We start from the raw sequence: 17,590 nt of genomic DNA, 5'->3' as shown, positions 1-17,590 counted from the left end.
GTGATGTTGTGTCACTGCAATGTGTTGAAAGCTACAGCTTCTCCCACTGCCTGTGGATGTGTTGGCACAGGGAAACGTGCTGGTTAAAGAGGAGCTCCCACCACTCTCTGACCTTTAACTACAAGCACCCTGGCGATTCTGCTGGGTGGGGTGAATAGATCACAGCAATGCAGCGGCCAAATCAGGGTCTGAGGGAAAGGGGGAATGCACAGGGGAGGGAGTTTTAGCACCTGTAGTTAACTCACTTTTGCAGCGTTACGTTTCAATGTTGGATAAATGGATAACGGGCTGTGGCTGCCGCTTTCAGCAGGGCTGCAGGGTCTGGGCCAGCCACAGCCCAGTGTCCTGATGGAACAAGGAGAATTGCTGGGGTGACTCAGTGTGGTGTCAGCCGGGGCACACTCAGGGGCTCTTTGCCCTTCAGGAGCAGTGGAGACCGGAGGGGACGATCCCAAATTCAGTCCCTGGGTGTCTGGGACAGCTGCAGTTCCAGGACCTGGGGACAGGACAGTAAATGGACAGACACCCTCTGCCACTAGGTCTTTGGGCTGTGGCTGTTTCATGGACAAATCCTTGTTCCTCTCAAGCTGGCCTTTCCATCAGCTCTGCTCCTCAGTGTCCCTCCCAATTTCCACAACTGCTGCTAATTGGTGACACTTAATCACCTCCTGGAGCAGCGGGCACAGCCAGCTCTGCCTGCTGCAGGTTCAGCTGCCCAGCCACACCTTCCCTGCAGGAGGACAGAAACCTGGCACAGCTTTATGATTTAATTTGTTTCAGGGAGACAAAAAGAAGAAAGAAAAAGAAATAGCTGACAGCTTTCTTTCTTGATTAATTTCCTATTTAGAGCATCTACTAATGATGTATTTAACAGAAAATCTGGAGCAGCACAGAGTTCACTGATTACTTGTTTCCTTACCACTGGTGAAGATGTTTTTTTCCCAAGTGCATCCCATCTTGCCTCTAGGGAGAGGTAGTATAAGTTTTTCTGTGATTTTCTGTTTGGAAAGCCACTGTTGTGGAAGCATAACCTTTCTTCATGAGCCTCTCCTTTTCCATAGTAGACTTGTCAATTTAAGAAAAACTGAAAGAATCTGATGATGAAGCTGAAACATTTTGTTTGATCGTTTTCAGAACAGCAGATTTGGGGAATTTATTCCAAGAAAAATGTATTGTCTTCACTTCTATTGTTAGATGGTCAAAGAGAGTGGAAATCAGAATGAATTCCCCTGAAGAGTTTCTTAATATCTTAAGAAGTGTTTTTGTTCTTTTGAATTGTAGCAAATTTGCAAGATGTAAAATTTGGAGATTGTCCTGGAAAATTGTAGAGGTTTCTTAGAGCTCTTCCTAGGAACGGGGATGAATGTTATGAAGATGATTCTTTTTTCGCACAATTAAAATACTGGTTTGAACTTCTTTTCTTGACCTCTTGGTGTCCCTTTCTAGCAAAGGCTGGTGTATAGCAAACATAAGAGATTAATGGGCTAATCTTCACCAGGAATTTTCTTGGCAGGATAAGGTATCTGTCACTGGGCCGTGATCAGCAAAATTGTGCTGCTAGTTGGAAAAGTGGACATTTATGAAATGCTCTTCAGGACATAATTCACTTCACTCCATATGTATGAAATTCTTATTCACAAAAAAGCCCATCCCTCTGTCAATCACATGAATTACTTATGTAACAAAATGTTGTTTGTTGATACTGGCATTTATAAACTGCAAAGGAAGTTTTTATCTTTCCCAGTGATTAGGGCTGAACTAATTACAACATGTTCTAACATCAAGTGATGCACTCCTGTAGCTCTTGCTCCCTTTGAGCACAAGTAATTGGCTGCAGAAGCAATCAGAGTTCTTGTTGTAATAGAAAATAGCAATATGCTCTGAGAGCCTTGGTGAGAGAAGGCTGAGATAGCAGCAAACCCCCTTGGTGACCTCAGGGAGATTTCTGGGGCTGAGGTAATGCAGAAGCCACTTTCAGCCACTGTGGTAGAAGAATCTGACGCTGTTATTTTTGTTTTAAAGCCAAAACTAGCAGTGAGATCTGCAACTTACTCCTGGGATCAGCACACAGAGTGAGGTTGTCTTCCCTCTCATCTTGGAATAACCTAGAACTCAGCTCACTTTGTTGTCTGAAGAATCTATCCAGACAATTTACATTAAAAAGTGGCAAAACTTGGTCTGTGAAGAAGTCAGTGCTCAAGAATGGCTATTGCTGGCAGAAGGAGGTAAAGCCTTAGTTTCATAACTATGGAATAGTTTTTTGTTAGTGCTAGAGGAGGAGCCCCAGTGCAGAATACAGGATTACTCTTTTAAAAGAAAGTAGCTCACCTATTTTATTCACATGTTTAAATGTGTCAGCTGGGGCACAGATGTACAGTGGGGCAGAAATGGCTTCTTAATTCAATTGCACAGGAACACTTCCTGTAGCCTTGTGCTTCAAACCAGGTGGTAATCAGAGGTATGGACTCTGCACAGTCACTGGAGCCATGGGTTGCTCATCTGCTATGGAAGCACAAAGGAAATATTCTGAATGTGTTAAACAATTGTGAAAAATACTACTTAGTTTTATTGGTGCTCTGCAGGATCTTGGAGATGCCTTTTGAAGGATGTGGAGTTTCCTGAAAGGAATTAGGGCAGAGGCACTCTGACATTAGCAAGCGAGAGGGAGTAAATAATAATTTCTGCATTATTTGCACAGGGGGGAATGATCTGAGTATAACATAATAAGATAATGAGGAGAAATTAAGTAGTAAAAAGATTTTGGTTTAACAGCAAAAACTGCATGCTGAAAATTTGTCTGTTAATCTATTTTCACTGCTAATTCCCTGTGAAACTTTTGGTCTCAGGGGGTCATTTGTCAAATCTTCCCTTAATGTTTCATTAAAAGTAATTTAAACTTGTGGAGAATGTAAGTAAAATTTGCAAGTGCACATTATCTCCCCTCAGCTTCGGGCTGTCCTTTCCCTTCTGGCTAACTTTGTCTGCTGCTCCTCAAATATTGAGTAGCTCTTAATGGAATTGCATTCACTCCACAGCCCCACAAAAGAAAATCAAGCCTGGGTGGGCCACACCCAGCAATAAAAGCAATAAAACATCAGTAAACAAAAAAAGAAAGAGAAAACAAAGAAAAGAGATGTTGCCAACCTATTGCATTCTGAGCTGGGATTAGTTATTAAACCCTAACTTTTCTCTGGAAGGTGTCACATCCTTCATCCCTGCTGTCCAAAAGGCCACAAGGAGGTTGAAAGTTCAGTACCAGCTTTGGAGTTTTTGATGCTGCTACTCCTGTTTATCAAGAAGAAAATATTAATTAGAGCATTAAAAAACTAAGTATAAGCCTAGTTCTTAAAAAAATTTAATAATATTTAATTGGAGACAGGTTCAGAATGAGAGAGACAATGGGGATAGAGTTGAGAAGACCTGCAGGTGTGTTTGGAGGCCACACTTGGGAGAAGCATGCAAGTACAGGGCTGATCCTCTATTGTATTTTGTGTTAACAGACATTTAAAAGGAAAAAGTGTTTCTTAACACACTATTTCAAAGTACTTGGGCTGATATTTTCCAAGACTTAGGTGTCTTAGGTATAACTTAAATTTTAAAGAATACTGTGCGCCAATTTAAATGAAGATTTTTAGTTTTCTGTTCAGGTAGGTAAATTGTAATCTCTTTCAAGAAGAAAAGACCCTGTCTAAGGCCACAAATGGTCTTTGATACTATTGCACACAAACTGTAGTTTGTATAGATTTATCCCATTAGAGACAAGTTTCCCGGCACACTTGAAAACCATTGTACATGAGTTTGGTGGTAATGCATTAGCTTAATTGTAATTAGCCTGATTAACACCAGCTGAACTTAATTTATTGCATCTGTGATTAGGGCTGAGGTGTGGTGGTGTGTCTGTTTCTTCCCCAGTGTCCCTGGGAGGAGCCCAGCCTGGCTGAGGCTGGTGTGTGGCAGAGTCTGTCGTGCCCATTTAGTGTCTGTGAGCAGGAAATCCATTCCAGCACAGCCAGGGAAGGAGCTTGCAGTAGTGCTGTGACAATTTCAATTAAAGGTCTGAGAATGGTAATTATGTTTACATACCAGCGCTCTGATTAAATGTAAACTAATTATGTGACAAGCTTAAACTGTGACCTGAATTACTCTTGCAGCATCGCAGTTGAATTTCAGCAGTTTTTGGACACTGCATTAGCATTATAAAAGCTTTCTTTTTTTTGTAGATAAAAAATAATATGAATATTACTGGACATATCTGACCTTTCTTTCCTTATTTTTCCATTCATCTTCAAGCATAACCTGTCTTATTTCAGCTGTTCAAACCCCTGCTTATAAAGCAAGGGTATTCACAGAATAGTTCAGGTTGGAAGGGATTTCTGGAGATCATCCAGTCCAACCCCCTGCCAAAGATGCATCACCCAGAGCAGGTGACACAGGAACACAACAGCTGGGGTTTGGATGGCTCCCGGGGGAGAATCCACAACCTCCCTGGGCACTGTTCCAGTGCTCTGCCACCCTCAATGTAAAGAAGTTACAAAATAATTGTCCGGTAGTTCCTCCTTTGAAGCAAATATGAGATCAGAAGAAATTTCTGTGATGGCTTTAGAAGGTCTCAGGCAGGTGGGATGTGGGCAGTGTCTGTGCCTAGCTGACTTTGCTGATCCCTGTGAGCTGTTGTGCAAGTTGGTCAGCTGAGAAACAGAGTTTGTGGCCTCTCTTAAAGCCATATGAAGGCACCAGTTGAAAAAAACTCCCAGGTATTTGAAGAACCAAGTGCACAGCTGGAGACTGTAACCCCAGTTTAATCTGTTTAACATAATGTAGAGCCTGCCCTGAGCTGGAGTTCCAGCAGTGATCTAGAACTAAAGCCTTGCAGTGTGTGTGGGCGTGATCATCTGACCGTTATAAACTGCAATTCTGAACCTCCAATGCACAGAAAAATGGCAGAATTGAAGAACAGTTCAGGCAGGGGGGACCTTGGGTGATGCAATGCCTGGTCACCCTCTCCGTGCAAAGAGGGGCTAAATTCGAGGTTAGGTTAGGTTCCTCAAATTCTGGAAGTCCTGCAAACGATATCATTTCAGTACTCTGTTGTAGTTCCAGAGTTTCCACTTAGGGACAAAGTCCACTGGGTTTGAACGGGAAAATCTCTGCATCAAATTGCTGTCTGGTTCCCAGATCCTTTTGATCCAATATAAGTCAGCCTCAGAGCCTGATCCACAAGCCTGAATGTAGCATCCTGTGATCCTTTCAAGGGATTTCAGCATCAAGATCAAAAGACATTAAAAACTGAGCTGTTGGTCTAACACTAAGCATCATCCCAGAACTTCAGATTTGCAAATTCTGTGTCTTTTTAAAATACTCATAAAATTGAGAACTAGCGTGGCAGGAAAGAAACAAATTCAACTAGAACTAACTAACTTTGTGGTGTTGTGAGAAGATCATATATTTTCAACTGGAATAAGGGATTGCTCTTGGTTAAAGGATGACAACACCTTCAGTTCTAAAATTGTAACATTTTAAATTGATCTGTGAATAGGTCTTAGAATAAGTCTGACTTTTTCTGTTCTTAGTCGAAAAGGAGCAGAGCCTTGATTACCTGCAGCGGTTTTGCTTCTGTTTTCCAAAAGCTGCTCCAACTGGTTGCTTGCTTCTTTATGCTGCAGATTACAGGCAATTCCCATAGCAGAAAAGAATCATAGCAAATGATCTTCTTTTCTTTTCTTTCTTCAGGAATTTATTTCTGGCTTTATTCATTGCCTATATGGAAGATAAGACTGGCAGAAACACTCTGCAGAGATTAAATATAACCACATCTCCATTTCTTTTCATAGCTTATTTCCAATATTGTGAATGTTTAAACATCAGTTAAAATATCTCTGTATATTTTCAGGGGTTTTAGTCGTTCTTTAAAATCAAACCTTCTGAATTAGTTATTTGATCTCTACATTTTGCATCATAATTACTGGGATTTTCTGGACTCCTTGAGCAGCAGTTTATTGTGAGCAGGGGGGACAGAAAAACGGAATATGTGCTTGGTGTTTTAATATTTCAAAAGGTAGCTGAGTTTTACAGAAACATTAGTAAATATTTACTTATAAAGTAAACCGACCTTAATACTCTTGAAACAAGTTTATATCAATATTGGGAATGTGGATTACAGCAGTGATATTTATAGGGCATAATCCATTAATTATAGGAATTCATGGACTTTTAAGCATTTGGTAGCAAAATGCTCAAATTCTAGCTTTACTGGCAAACAGCTTCTTCTGTTGCATGGGAGAATGTCTGTTTGTTTTTATGTACTCACTGTTTTTTCATGAGGGATAATTTAACACTGCTGGAGATAATTGAGCTTCAGGAATAGCATATGTAGAATTTTGGTCATGCAGTGCATCTTGTGGTTTCTGCTGTGTTAAAGAACTGGCACACACATATACTATTTCTAGCCTGAGCTAATTTCATGCTCACACCAAGACCTTGCAAAGCTTTTGCTTAACCTTGCAAAAGCAAAACCTGTTTTATTTTATTTCCCACCCTGTAGCTGTGCAGAAATCAGCCCAGGGAGCCTCTCAAGGCACCTCTGCTGGTCATGCTTAGAAAGATTGGGGTGCAGAAGTAGCCCCTCTTTTCCAGTAAGTACTGATGCCTTTGCCACCAGGCCTTCCACAGTCCTGGAAATCACAAATAACATCTTTGTAAGATCCTAGAGATCAATGACAACTGCTACATTTTTTCCTTGGATATCTCTTCACTGTTCAGGTAAATAACTACAAGGTCCTCCAGTGTTTCAGGCAGAGATGAAAAACTGCTATGTCATTTTCAAAATCCAGAACAGCTCTGGTTTTCTCTGCACCTTAATTAAGTTTGATCCACATATTTTTTCTGGTACAATTACTTTTTTTTACCCTTATGGTTCAGACTTCAGCTCTAGAAATTGAACTATCATGCTGACTTTTAAAGTCTCCAGGATTAGAAGTAATCTGTACCCTACAGCTTTGATTTGCTGAATATTTGATTGATTTGATTAAGCAGGTGTTTAGGTACAGTTCATGGAAATTTGGACAAACTTCAAGTTTTCCAAATAGAAAGGATTTTGTAACCTTTTAAATTCTTTTCACATTTGTTTTAAAATCTGAGGAAATTAATCTAAGCATCAGTATTCTCTTCAACAATTTTCATAACTCTACAGTGAAAAAAAATTGCCTATTTTTTAAAAACCAATAGACTAGATTTTAGTCATCGGGTCTTGGGAAACTTTTCCATTCCACTCAATATCAGTGTGATAAATATGTGCATATCACACAACAGATTTAGGCCTTGTTGTCAATCTTTAATGAATCAGAACTTTGCTTCATGTTGCCAAATATTATGGTCTCCTTTTCACTCATGCTTATTAGAAAATTGCTTGCGTGTGTAATCAGTACTGACAATCTTAGAAGCAGTATTTTTAATTATTTATTGCTTTGGTATCCCTCCCTCCTCTAGACTTCAACCTGACTGAAAGGATTGGAGACGTATTTGAAAGGAAAGAAATCTTCATTTTTAAGGAAAAAATAGAAAAAAAAAGAAAAAGATAAAAAGATTAATTCTGGTCGGCACTGGAGAGATCAGCAAATCACATTGCTTCACTAACTTGCTGCTTTGGCTTTGTCAGTTCAAACTAAGTTTTCTTTCATCCTTTTGTTGCTTTTGTGCCACTTTCTTCAACTTCATCTCAGTAAAGAATCTGACTTTTCCCTGCTGGTGGGACTTGGGGAATGCTCTTGTGCCTGTCCGTGTTTTGGCCATGGAGCTGTTGAAGTCACAAGCAGGGAGGTCTATTGTAGCAGTGGTATTTTTATTAGGAATGGGACTAAAGATGTCCTGGTGTTGGCATTTCCTCCCTTGGCTCAAGCTCTCAGGTTTGGCACCATGGCTGATACCCTGATGTTGTGAGGAAGCACCTGAACACTCCCTGGGCCCTGCCAGAGAGTGTCTTGTGCTGCTGCACAGCCCTGTGTCCATCCAGGCTGAATCCTGAGCAACAACCCGTGGGCTGCTGCAGGAAATTGTGTGTAATATGACTTAAATTCTCCAACTGGTGCTGCTTCCATCTCTGGCCAGGGTCAGGCTGAGGCAGGTGCTGCTGCCTGCTCTTCTGCCCTTGCACTGCTCCTCCCTGTGGGACTCACTCTGACCCACTGGAGCAGGAGTCAAAACTCTTCTGAAAGTATTATGTTGCTTTCAGATTTCTCTGACCATGCTGAGGCAAATTTAGCACACTTGCCCTTAGCACAAGGCTTTAAATTATTTTTCCCCTTAGAAAGTTAAGCCTGGGAGACAGCAGCTTGTTCCATAGTTCCCAGACCCATTAAGAGACCTCCTTTTACATGACTTCAAGAGGAAGCAGCTTTGCTTTAGCTCAATATGTTTGAAATGGTGTGACAGCATATGCAAGGCTAGGCTTTGAAAAGTCACAGAGCTGGATGCCGTCAGCCTAGAAACAACAAATCACATCATGCTGACCAACAGCATCACCTGGAGGAAGGGGGACGTGGTACTGTACTAGATCTGATCGAGAACCCTAAGGGATGCTATCAATAATGCCTGTAGAGGGCTGAAAGCAGGTCTCTGGTGCACTGGTTTGTTAAACCAAGGCTTGGGTCCAGTCAAGGCAGTGCCAGTCTGCCCTGTGGAACGTTGCAAAGGGCGCTTGAGGATATTAGGCCCTACAATCAACAGTATTAACTGCAGCCCTCTGATAACCACTGTAAAACACCACCAGATTGACTACATTAATAAATCATTAAAGAGCTCTGATGAGCTGTTTGTGTGCTCCAGCAGCACTGATATCTCACATGATTTCCCAGCAGAGATGACTCGTCACTACAGAACAGTCTGAATAAGCCTGTGTTCTATCTTTAGTAGCCAAAACACAGAGCAAGGATTTAATGACCTGCTCTAATAATGAGGATGGTATAAATATGTATTTAAATATGTTTATTAGATCCTCCTAGGCTGATTTTGCATCTTTCTAATGTTTAGTTCCAGGGGAGTGCATTTCCTGAGAACTATGTAATCACAACAGCAAATATGAAGGAATTGCTGGGAATACGGACAGGGTTATTGTAAAGCATGTCACCTTGAGATCTGGACTGAGAACCGTCTTACAAAGCAGCCTGAGATGATTTGAAATGGCCATAATGAGAAAATAAATTAAAAGGGGGGGGGGGGGGGGGAAAGAGAGGAAAAAAGAAATACTAAAAAAGAAAAATGACAAATGAATCAAATATTTCCTCTCACTGCTCATTTGGTTCTGACAGACGAAATTACCTATGTTATCATCACCAATACTTGCATGACTGGCCAGGTAATATATAGAAGAAATAGAAAATGTGGGAGAATTAGTGAGAAGTGGTTGAAGAGTCATCCCAGTAACTAAACGAGGAAGAATTATGCTGAAGGTGTTCAGCATTTTCAGACAGAGGGATGTGTATGTTTAATGAACTTGTTGCTCTGGTATTATTTACAGCTGAGTGCTACCAAATGTTTACATTTATTTGAAATTCTTTCTGCATCCAAGAAAGGGTGCAGATCTAACATTTTTATGAGGTCTCTCTGGGGTTGACCAATACAACAGAGCGGACAAGGAATAATTATTGTAGACATACTCCAAACAGTGCACTGAGAAGGTTATTACTATGAGATGCCTAAAAATAGCATCCCAGAACTTGCCTGAAGAGCTCTTGTCTCTGCTGAAGAAGAATGGATATGCCTCTTAGAGCCTATTATTTAATGAGAAAGGCAATGTTGACACAAACTAAATTGCTCTAAAGCGAGGTCAGTCATTTTTCCTAAAGAGAAAGCCTCGTGTTTCTACCAGTCAACAGTTCCCACTGGTGACCTGATTAGCCTGACATAGATATCGGGATGGAGGAAATTATTCCACTATTTTTAAACACACATATGCTCCTGGTTTTCAGTTTAGCTGAGCTGAACAAATATTAGCTTGGAATGATCTGAAACTGAAACATTTCAATAAATTGAATGGTTTTTTGTGGGTTGAGTGAAGAACTATAGCCAACCAAGAGTAAATTGAAATTTCAACTGCTCTTAATAAAAGCAAGAGGCTGTACTCATAAAATGGAAAATGCTGAAGTCAAGCTCTAATTTGGAAGGCTGTTCAGCTTGAAACTATTTTTCTTTTATTTATTATGAATAAACCTTTCCTAAAGAAAAATCCTTTAGTCCTATATTTCAAAAATAAGTGCATGTATTTTGAGTGAAAGACCAGAGTCTGTGTTGCTCATTCAGTTCTCCCCAGTTGCAAAATACTGCTCTTGGTGGAGATGAGTGAACCCTTTCTGAACAAGTTTCATTTTGGAGCAGAATGTCTTCTCACGTAGCAAATCACCTGCTCCCTTGTTATTTAATCTTTCAGATTTTGTCAAGACTGGGGTCTTGAAGTTGAGAAATAAGTTATAAAGTTGACTGACGGTGATGGTAACCACAGTTCCTTTCTCATCCTCACTGCTTGTGGGGCTGTTCCTTGTTCTTTTCCTCACCCTCACTGTCAGGCACCAGTTTCCCCTTCCTTAAGTACAGTTTTGGAGAGACAATGTGAAGGGAAAAGTGGTTTGTTACCTGAGCCATGAGAAGGTACTCCCAATGGTTGCCTGAAAGAACAGAAACAGAATCATGAGGGGAGAGTGAAGCAGAGCCTTGCTCTACACTGTCATTGTCAATGGCAGAGCCTGTTCTGAATCAGAACTGAGAAATGTGACCCAAAAGCTGCTCTTGGAGAGGAGAGCTGTGACAGGAGAGATCCAGACTGACAGGAGTGAGGAGATGAGGACTGAGGAAATTATCTAAATGTAGTAGTGTGGTACCTTGGGCTGCCCTGTTGAGACCCCGCAGGTGCACTGTGCCATGGCCAGGGATGCTCAGCACAGACAGCTTTGGGAAGGAAAGAGAATTGCGTGCACCTGATAAAAATGGAATAAATACTTGCTGGGTTTGGGTGGATCACTGGAGTCCCCCTCACAGCTTACTCAGGTGTCTCCTCTGTGGCATCATTACTTCTCAGGAACCTCAGCCTTGCAGTGTTCTCATCTGTTTCCTTTTGTTTTTGCAGACTATCATTGTATGAAGGAAATCTGGCACATCCAACGTGATCCAGTGCACAGACTGACCTGTGCCCTCTTATCAGAACAGAGAGATGGTGCCACCTCCGTCTCCTGTGTGCCAAAGCTGAAGCTCTGGGACCTCACTTTATCTGCCCCTGTTAAAAAGTTCCATCTGCAGATTTTTACAGCAGAAGTCAGACTATCTGGGATCATGGACAAAGCATTCACAGTAATTGCCTCTTCTCACTATTCATGGGGGCACAAGAAATCAGAGTGGAGCTTTTCAAAAGGGTTCACACCCTGCCATCATCCCCTTGGGGCCACATCACTGAAAGATTTTTCCCAAAGTAGCCAGAAGTATTTCCTGGGGAGCCTGTGGTTTGAAAATTTCCAGTCTGATGGAGTAGAAGAAATTGGGAAACCAGTCATGGTAAGAAAAACTATATTGTTGTTGCCCTAAATTGTTCACATGTATTGTATTATTTTTCTGTTGCTGGGTGCATTGAATATCAACTCTTCTACATTTTTTGGCAAGTCTCTTAATCTGTGGCAAACAATAACTTTTCCATTTTCTTCTTATCTGTAACAATTATGATTGGAAAGTCCTTTGCAGTGAGGAAGTAAGAGAGAATTTCATGTTTTCCATATTCTAATTAATAGCTTGATGAATTATCCCAGAGAAGAAATATTTGCTGTAATTGGTCTGGAACTAATGAAAGAGGAGCTCTGATGAAACATTGATATTTACCACAGTCTGCCTACAGAAGCATTTTTTTCCCTTTAAATTCAAATTAATCTGTGATAGTAAATACTAAATGCTCACCATTTTAGAGAGAGGGGGACTTGTCACAGAGCAGTGGCATCTTGGCATTTGCAGAGACTTTTCCATCACTAAGGGATAATGGGTTTAATGATGGTGTGAACAGATTGCTGAGTTCTGTGGTGAGCTTTCTGGCTGGAGGGAAGAGGTTGGAGTCTGGCAATGTCAGCAGGTACCTGGCAAGGAAACACCCTTGGTTTCTGCACCAAATGTCATGACATTTTTGTTTTGTCTTCATATTTCTTTTGAGCTCTTGTTCTGAGCAGCAGTTTTATTGCTAAGAGCTGTAGTATCACACTGGAGCTGTTCATTGTGATCTGAAAGACTCTGCCCACTCAGGGCTTCAACACGGGCTGGTGTCAGTGCTTTCACATAACTAAAGTGCACACCACAGCCCCCCAGCTGCTTTATTCTGTCCCTCCTGATGGATGTGGTCTATCTGTGCATGGCAAAGTGGGCACATTTTATTTTCAAGAAACCTGCGTGTGAATCTAGTGCAATTAAAATTGTTAAACATAATTAGCAATTCTGTAGCATCATTGTCTGATGGTGTGAAACAAACAGCTGGGACCGTTTGTAACCACAAGCTTCAATAAGCCTCAGACAAATAACTCCTCGGCTGACCTGTGAAATGGGGAAATGTCCAGACCACCTTGCTCTGCCACCTTCTGAGGTGAAGACAGAGATCCAAAATCCAGTCAAAGTCCCCAGATAGTTTGTCAGCACTGCAGAAATTAGGGTGCTTGTGAAATTCAGAAGGTTTTCATAGAACCAGAAATTACTTATACCAAATTTCCACTTGTTTAAAATGTGTGATGGATGAGATTCAGAGTTAAAAAGCGTCTCTCTAGAGTGTGGCTACTTAGTGGAGCCCTTAGACAGTGTCTGTGGCAGAGGGTTTAAAGAGGTCCAAGCACTTCTCTAGGACACATTGAGTCACCATCAGGAGAACTGGAAGGTTGATGGGGATTTAACTGAATGCACTTTCTTTTCTTTTAAATTTATGATATGTAAGACACTCATTAGAATATGCAATTAACCTTGAGTTCCTAAAATTGTGATGTATTTCCTTCCTTGGAATACAATTCCAAATGAACTGCTGGCATAACTTCAGAAATGTCCTTGAGGTATTTAATAAATATTAATTTAACAGGTGATTTTATGTACAGGTGGAGTGCCATATAAATACCCATTCTTGGTTATAAATACTAGATTTAATCTTGGTAAGGACACTTAAAGTAAAAGTGAAATATAGGTAGGCATCAATTCCCAGGTCACCTAATTAAGTGGCATCCTGGCTTTGTAATTTTTATTGTGCTAAACAAGGAATGTGTATACTAATTAAGATGACTAATAGTTATGTTCAATCTAATTATAGCACTGCCAGGAGGCACTATAATAATTAAGGGTCTGTCAATGTTTTTACTACAAAATCTTGGCATTAGTGGTGTACAGTTGAGCTGTACTGTACTTGCTGCCTTATGATGTGGTGGAAGATTTCACGCTGCATGTACTGTCTTGATTTGGATTACATTTGTTTACTTGAAAGGCTCCTTTTTCTTAGTGTTTGAGATAGAAGGTTCAAAGTAAAAATACTGTTACTGGTTTTGAAGCACACACAAGCAAACTTCAAAAGTTTACATCACCACTTGTTCTGTTTGCATAAATATCAATATTTGGTTGCTTATTTGGGTGGAATCTCCTGTGTTAGCCAAACTGAACAGGAAATCCAGCAGGATCAGGACCTGAGCAGAGTTTGGGTTCAGTATTTTTATCTGAGATGGCTCAGACTGGCATAAATGGGAGGATTTGCTCTTCATTTTATATGAACAAAAGGCAATGCCTTTGTCTTTACCGGGGCAGAAATGGGAACAAGGATGCAAAACATACCTGGTGCTCACACAGCCCCTGCTGCTCCACTGGGTGTAGGTGTAAGGCACACGAGGGGATATTTTGAAATGGAATTCATCAAAATCAGTATTTAGTGTCGTGTCCTGTCCTGAATGGAGAAGTTCATTGTTAGGATTAACTATTTCCCATGAACTTTTTGGATTGTGGTCTACTGCGTACTCTACAAATTGACAATGATGAAATAGATTTGGTGAAGGATGGTAAATATGGAGACAGAACAATGTATTTAAAAGATAAAAGCCTTTTCTTTGTTGAGACAGTGATATATCTCATGAGAAATCTGTTTAAAACTATTATTACACATGCTGAGAAAATAATTTTAGTTATGACTGCTGTACAACAGGAGAACAGCAGAAATGTACCAAGCCTTCTCAGAAATGAATATGAGAGACATGAGTTTCTTTTGGTTAGTTTGTGTCGATTTTGATATGGTGAAAGGCAGGACAGGTTAGACAAATCTCACTTTCAAATAACGTGAACTGATGTTCCTTGATACACCCGTGGCAGGGCCACGTTCTCTCCAACAAGAATTACATTTTTCACCTGAATTTTCAGGGTAGTCATTGTACAAATGGATGACAGAAACGATGATTGTCAGGTATGCCCTTGTGGGCATCAATCCTGCTTATGCTAGAAAATTATCCATGAGGCAACACTGCTCCAAATGAACAGTGTCTGTAAATACCAGGGGACTCATTAGCAGCCGTGTCTGGGCAATCAGCAGTGGTGAGGGAGGAGTTTCACAGGACGAAATGTTGGTAGGATATTTCATGAGCTGCCAGAGTGAGGGGGAGGCAGTGGGGCTGAGGCAGGAGTGCACTCCTCTGGGCTGAGGCTCTCAGCTCAGTAGGGTCACAAGATCAGTAGCAGGGGTTGCTTTTTCTTACTCAAATGCTCACCTGGAGCATCACCGGTGCCAGAATCTGTGGAGGGGCCAGCTTGGTTTGTTTTGTGTTTCTGGCCTTGCTGGCTGAGGCCAAGCACCTTCATTCCAGCTGCAGTGCTCAGAGCACCCTGAGAGACGTGGCTGCCTTCTGCCCTTCTCCCTGAGCACCAGGCTCCCCACACAGCTCATCCCTTTCAGTGAGCACCTCTGGCTGCTGCTCATTCAAGGGGACTGTTTTAAATCATCCCCTCTTTTACAACTCCCTCCTTCTCCAAATGGAAGTCCCCTCAAGGAAAGCAAAAGCAGCTCATCAGTCTCAGCTGCTTCCTTGTTCCAGGTGTGGTGGTACCTGGTTATTGGCTTAGCAAACATTCCCCAAGTCCACTGTTTACTTTGCGTCATCATACAAACAGACCCTTTTCCTCCACCCTCTCAGAGATCAAAAAAGGTTGACAATTGGTATTTAATACTATCTTTTGTATGCTGCTTGCTTGCTAGATTTGTCACCCCTGAGAGTATCAGGTGTTCCATTCAAGAGACCATTGAAAGAGTGGATGAAGAGAGAAATAATGCAATATAAGCAAAAGCCTCTTAGAATGAGCTTGGAAATTCACTACCAGCCTTTGTTCCCTTATGGAGTGTCTAGTGCTGCACAAAGGAAAAACATGCACTCTCAAGAAATGGTCTGCCGCCTTAAACATGAACTCTAACACATTCTGAATGTGCTTTTTAAATGTGAGAACAAGAAATTGGAAGGGTTTTTTTACAATACTATCTAAATAAGCAAATGGAATAAAGACATTCAGTTCTTCACTGTCAATATTTTGCTTCTCTGCTATAGGAATAGATGCATCTCCCAAGTCTTCACTAACTTTGATTTTCTCACATCACCTGCGTACATTTGGTAGACTCATGGATTATGGAAATTTTTACTCAAGGGGTTCAAATTCAGCTTGAACTTTGTTATACTCACGGGTTTATTTGGTGCTGGCAGTGCACCAAAACCACAGCGAAGGAGAGTGCCACACTGAGGGACTCTGCAAGGGGGCTGAGCACCAGGTGAGGAGCCTTGCTCTGATGTCTCCAAAGAAAAATTGAGTCATTGGATGTCCTGCTTGGATCTCTCAAAGAGATTATTCTGATGGTTTCAAATGGGCAGACTTAGGAGTTTAAGCAGTAGGTGTTTTCACAGTCTGTCTTGGTGATGATCACTCCTGAATTTCATTTGACATGTCTCACAATTAAGTATAACACAGCTGTGAGAATGTAGGTCAGCGGTCTCTTTATTCTAGCTATGATTTGTTTTCAAGGGGAAAAAAAGCCCAAACAACTTTAAAGGAACTGAGCGAGAACAAAGAGCAGAAAAACTACTTCAAAACAAACTTTTAATGAAGCCTTCTGCTACACACTTAAAGAAGAGGTATTGTGTTTCCTGGAGCACTATTTACATAGCTCAATTATCTTTATGTGCTGCCACTTTATCCTGAGCCTCTCCTGGTTATTCTGACTTTGCTCCATGCCACAGCCTACAAAAAATCTGCTGGGAAAATAAGTCCCAAGTCTGTAAGAGACTGCAGAGTTGGGCTTCTATAAAATAGGGGTCTCTGCAGAATTAATATTCCAGCTTTTATAGTAACTCCAGCTGCCAGCCCATCTGCACCACCCATCTTTGGCATCCCTGTAATATCCTCCCACCCTGGCACGGCTGTCCCTGCATTCTGTGCTGGGATAGGGCAGGAAGGATTCCCCTCTGCCTGGGGGTGTGGGAGCAGGGCTGGATTCCCCGGGGCAGCTGCTCATCACACACACCTGAGTCAGCAGAAATGGCCTGGCTTAGGAGGCATTGAATTTAAATTTCAGTTTCTTCCTTCTGCTAAAACCACGATTACCCTGGAGGCACACAGCTGATTGTTTTTCCCTTACAGCAGCACAAGCCAACTCAGAATGGCCATAATGGAAGACATGAAAATGCTAAACATTAATATTTAGCAGGTAGCAGCCTCAATTAAGGACACTTGATGTGAGACAAGACACAGAACAAAAGCACGTTGCTGTGAAAACCCCTGTACTGTTGTTGGGAGAAACAAAAGACGACCGAGGCAGCAATAGGACAAGGATTATTCCAATAACTAGCAGCCACAGCACACCAGCTGCCCAGCATCATAGCAGAAACATTTTTGGGTAGTTTGAGAGCAACTTCCAACCATTTGCTACTCCAAAAAGAGCAGCAATTTTTTGCATCTTAATCATAACTTGCTCTGTTCTTTCATTCAAGGGATATCAAGGTACTGAGTGTAGAAATTAACCTGAGTGTGCATTTCCCTGGCTCCTGACTTCATACCAGAAAGAGATTAGAGATGAATAAGCATTTTGTGAGAGAGAAAAACTAGTATGAAGTTAAGTTTCAGTCTTTTGTGGGGTGTACAACACTCCTTCCCTCAAATAAACTATGCTTGTTTTCAAAACAAGGTGAGAAATGTATGTTCTCATGACAGCATTCAGACAGCTGATTATTTGATTGATTGCCACTGAGATGGATTAATTGATTTTCCTGCATTTGGCAGGAGCCAGGGCTGTTGGCACAATCCTGAGCACTTCACAAGCACTTCCCCTTTGCTGTCAGGTATAATTTGCCTTCCTGTACAGATGGGGAAAACCCAGCAGTCAAGAATGAGTGCCCCAAGTGAAGCATCCTGCCAAAAGCAGATGTGGATTATCATCTGGGGTGCCACAAGGAGCCCCGTGCCTCAATGGCCTAAATCTTGATCTCATTTTTTGTGTTGGGGATATAGGGCCAGGTTAGACTGAGGTGTTTGCAGAACAGAAGGTATAGTTCTACAAATGCTGTTTCCACAGGACTGAAGCTTA

At 41.4% G+C, this 17,590-nt stretch overlaps 1 long non-coding RNA gene across 8 annotated transcripts in view; it reads left to right on the top strand.

The window, feature by feature from the left end:
* Positions 1 to 15,500, top strand: part of LOC136296474 (uncharacterized) — a 69,508-nt gene extending 54,008 nt beyond the window's left edge. For 7 of the 8 annotated variants that reach the window (XR_010722940.1, XR_010722939.1, XR_010722941.1 and 4 more), the window contains one exon: positions 11,114 to 12,407. This is a non-coding gene — a long non-coding RNA (uncharacterized lncRNA). Of the gene's footprint in view, positions 1 to 11,113; positions 12,408 to 15,220 lie in introns of those variants that run through there. The other variant, XR_010722942.1, reaches the window with a different exon arrangement.
* The last annotated feature ends 2,090 nt before the right edge of the window (positions 15,501 to 17,590 follow it).

Source organism: Chamaea fasciata, unplaced genomic scaffold (assembly GCF_029207755.1).
Source record: "Chamaea fasciata isolate MVZ Bird 193981 ecotype frontalis unplaced genomic scaffold, bChaFas1.0.hap1 SCAF_13, whole genome shotgun sequence".
Taxonomy (NCBI): Eukaryota; Metazoa; Chordata; class Aves; order Passeriformes; family Sylviidae; genus Chamaea; species Chamaea fasciata.
The sequence above is the reverse complement of the archived record's forward strand: the minus strand, read 5'-3'. Positions and strand labels throughout refer to the sequence as shown.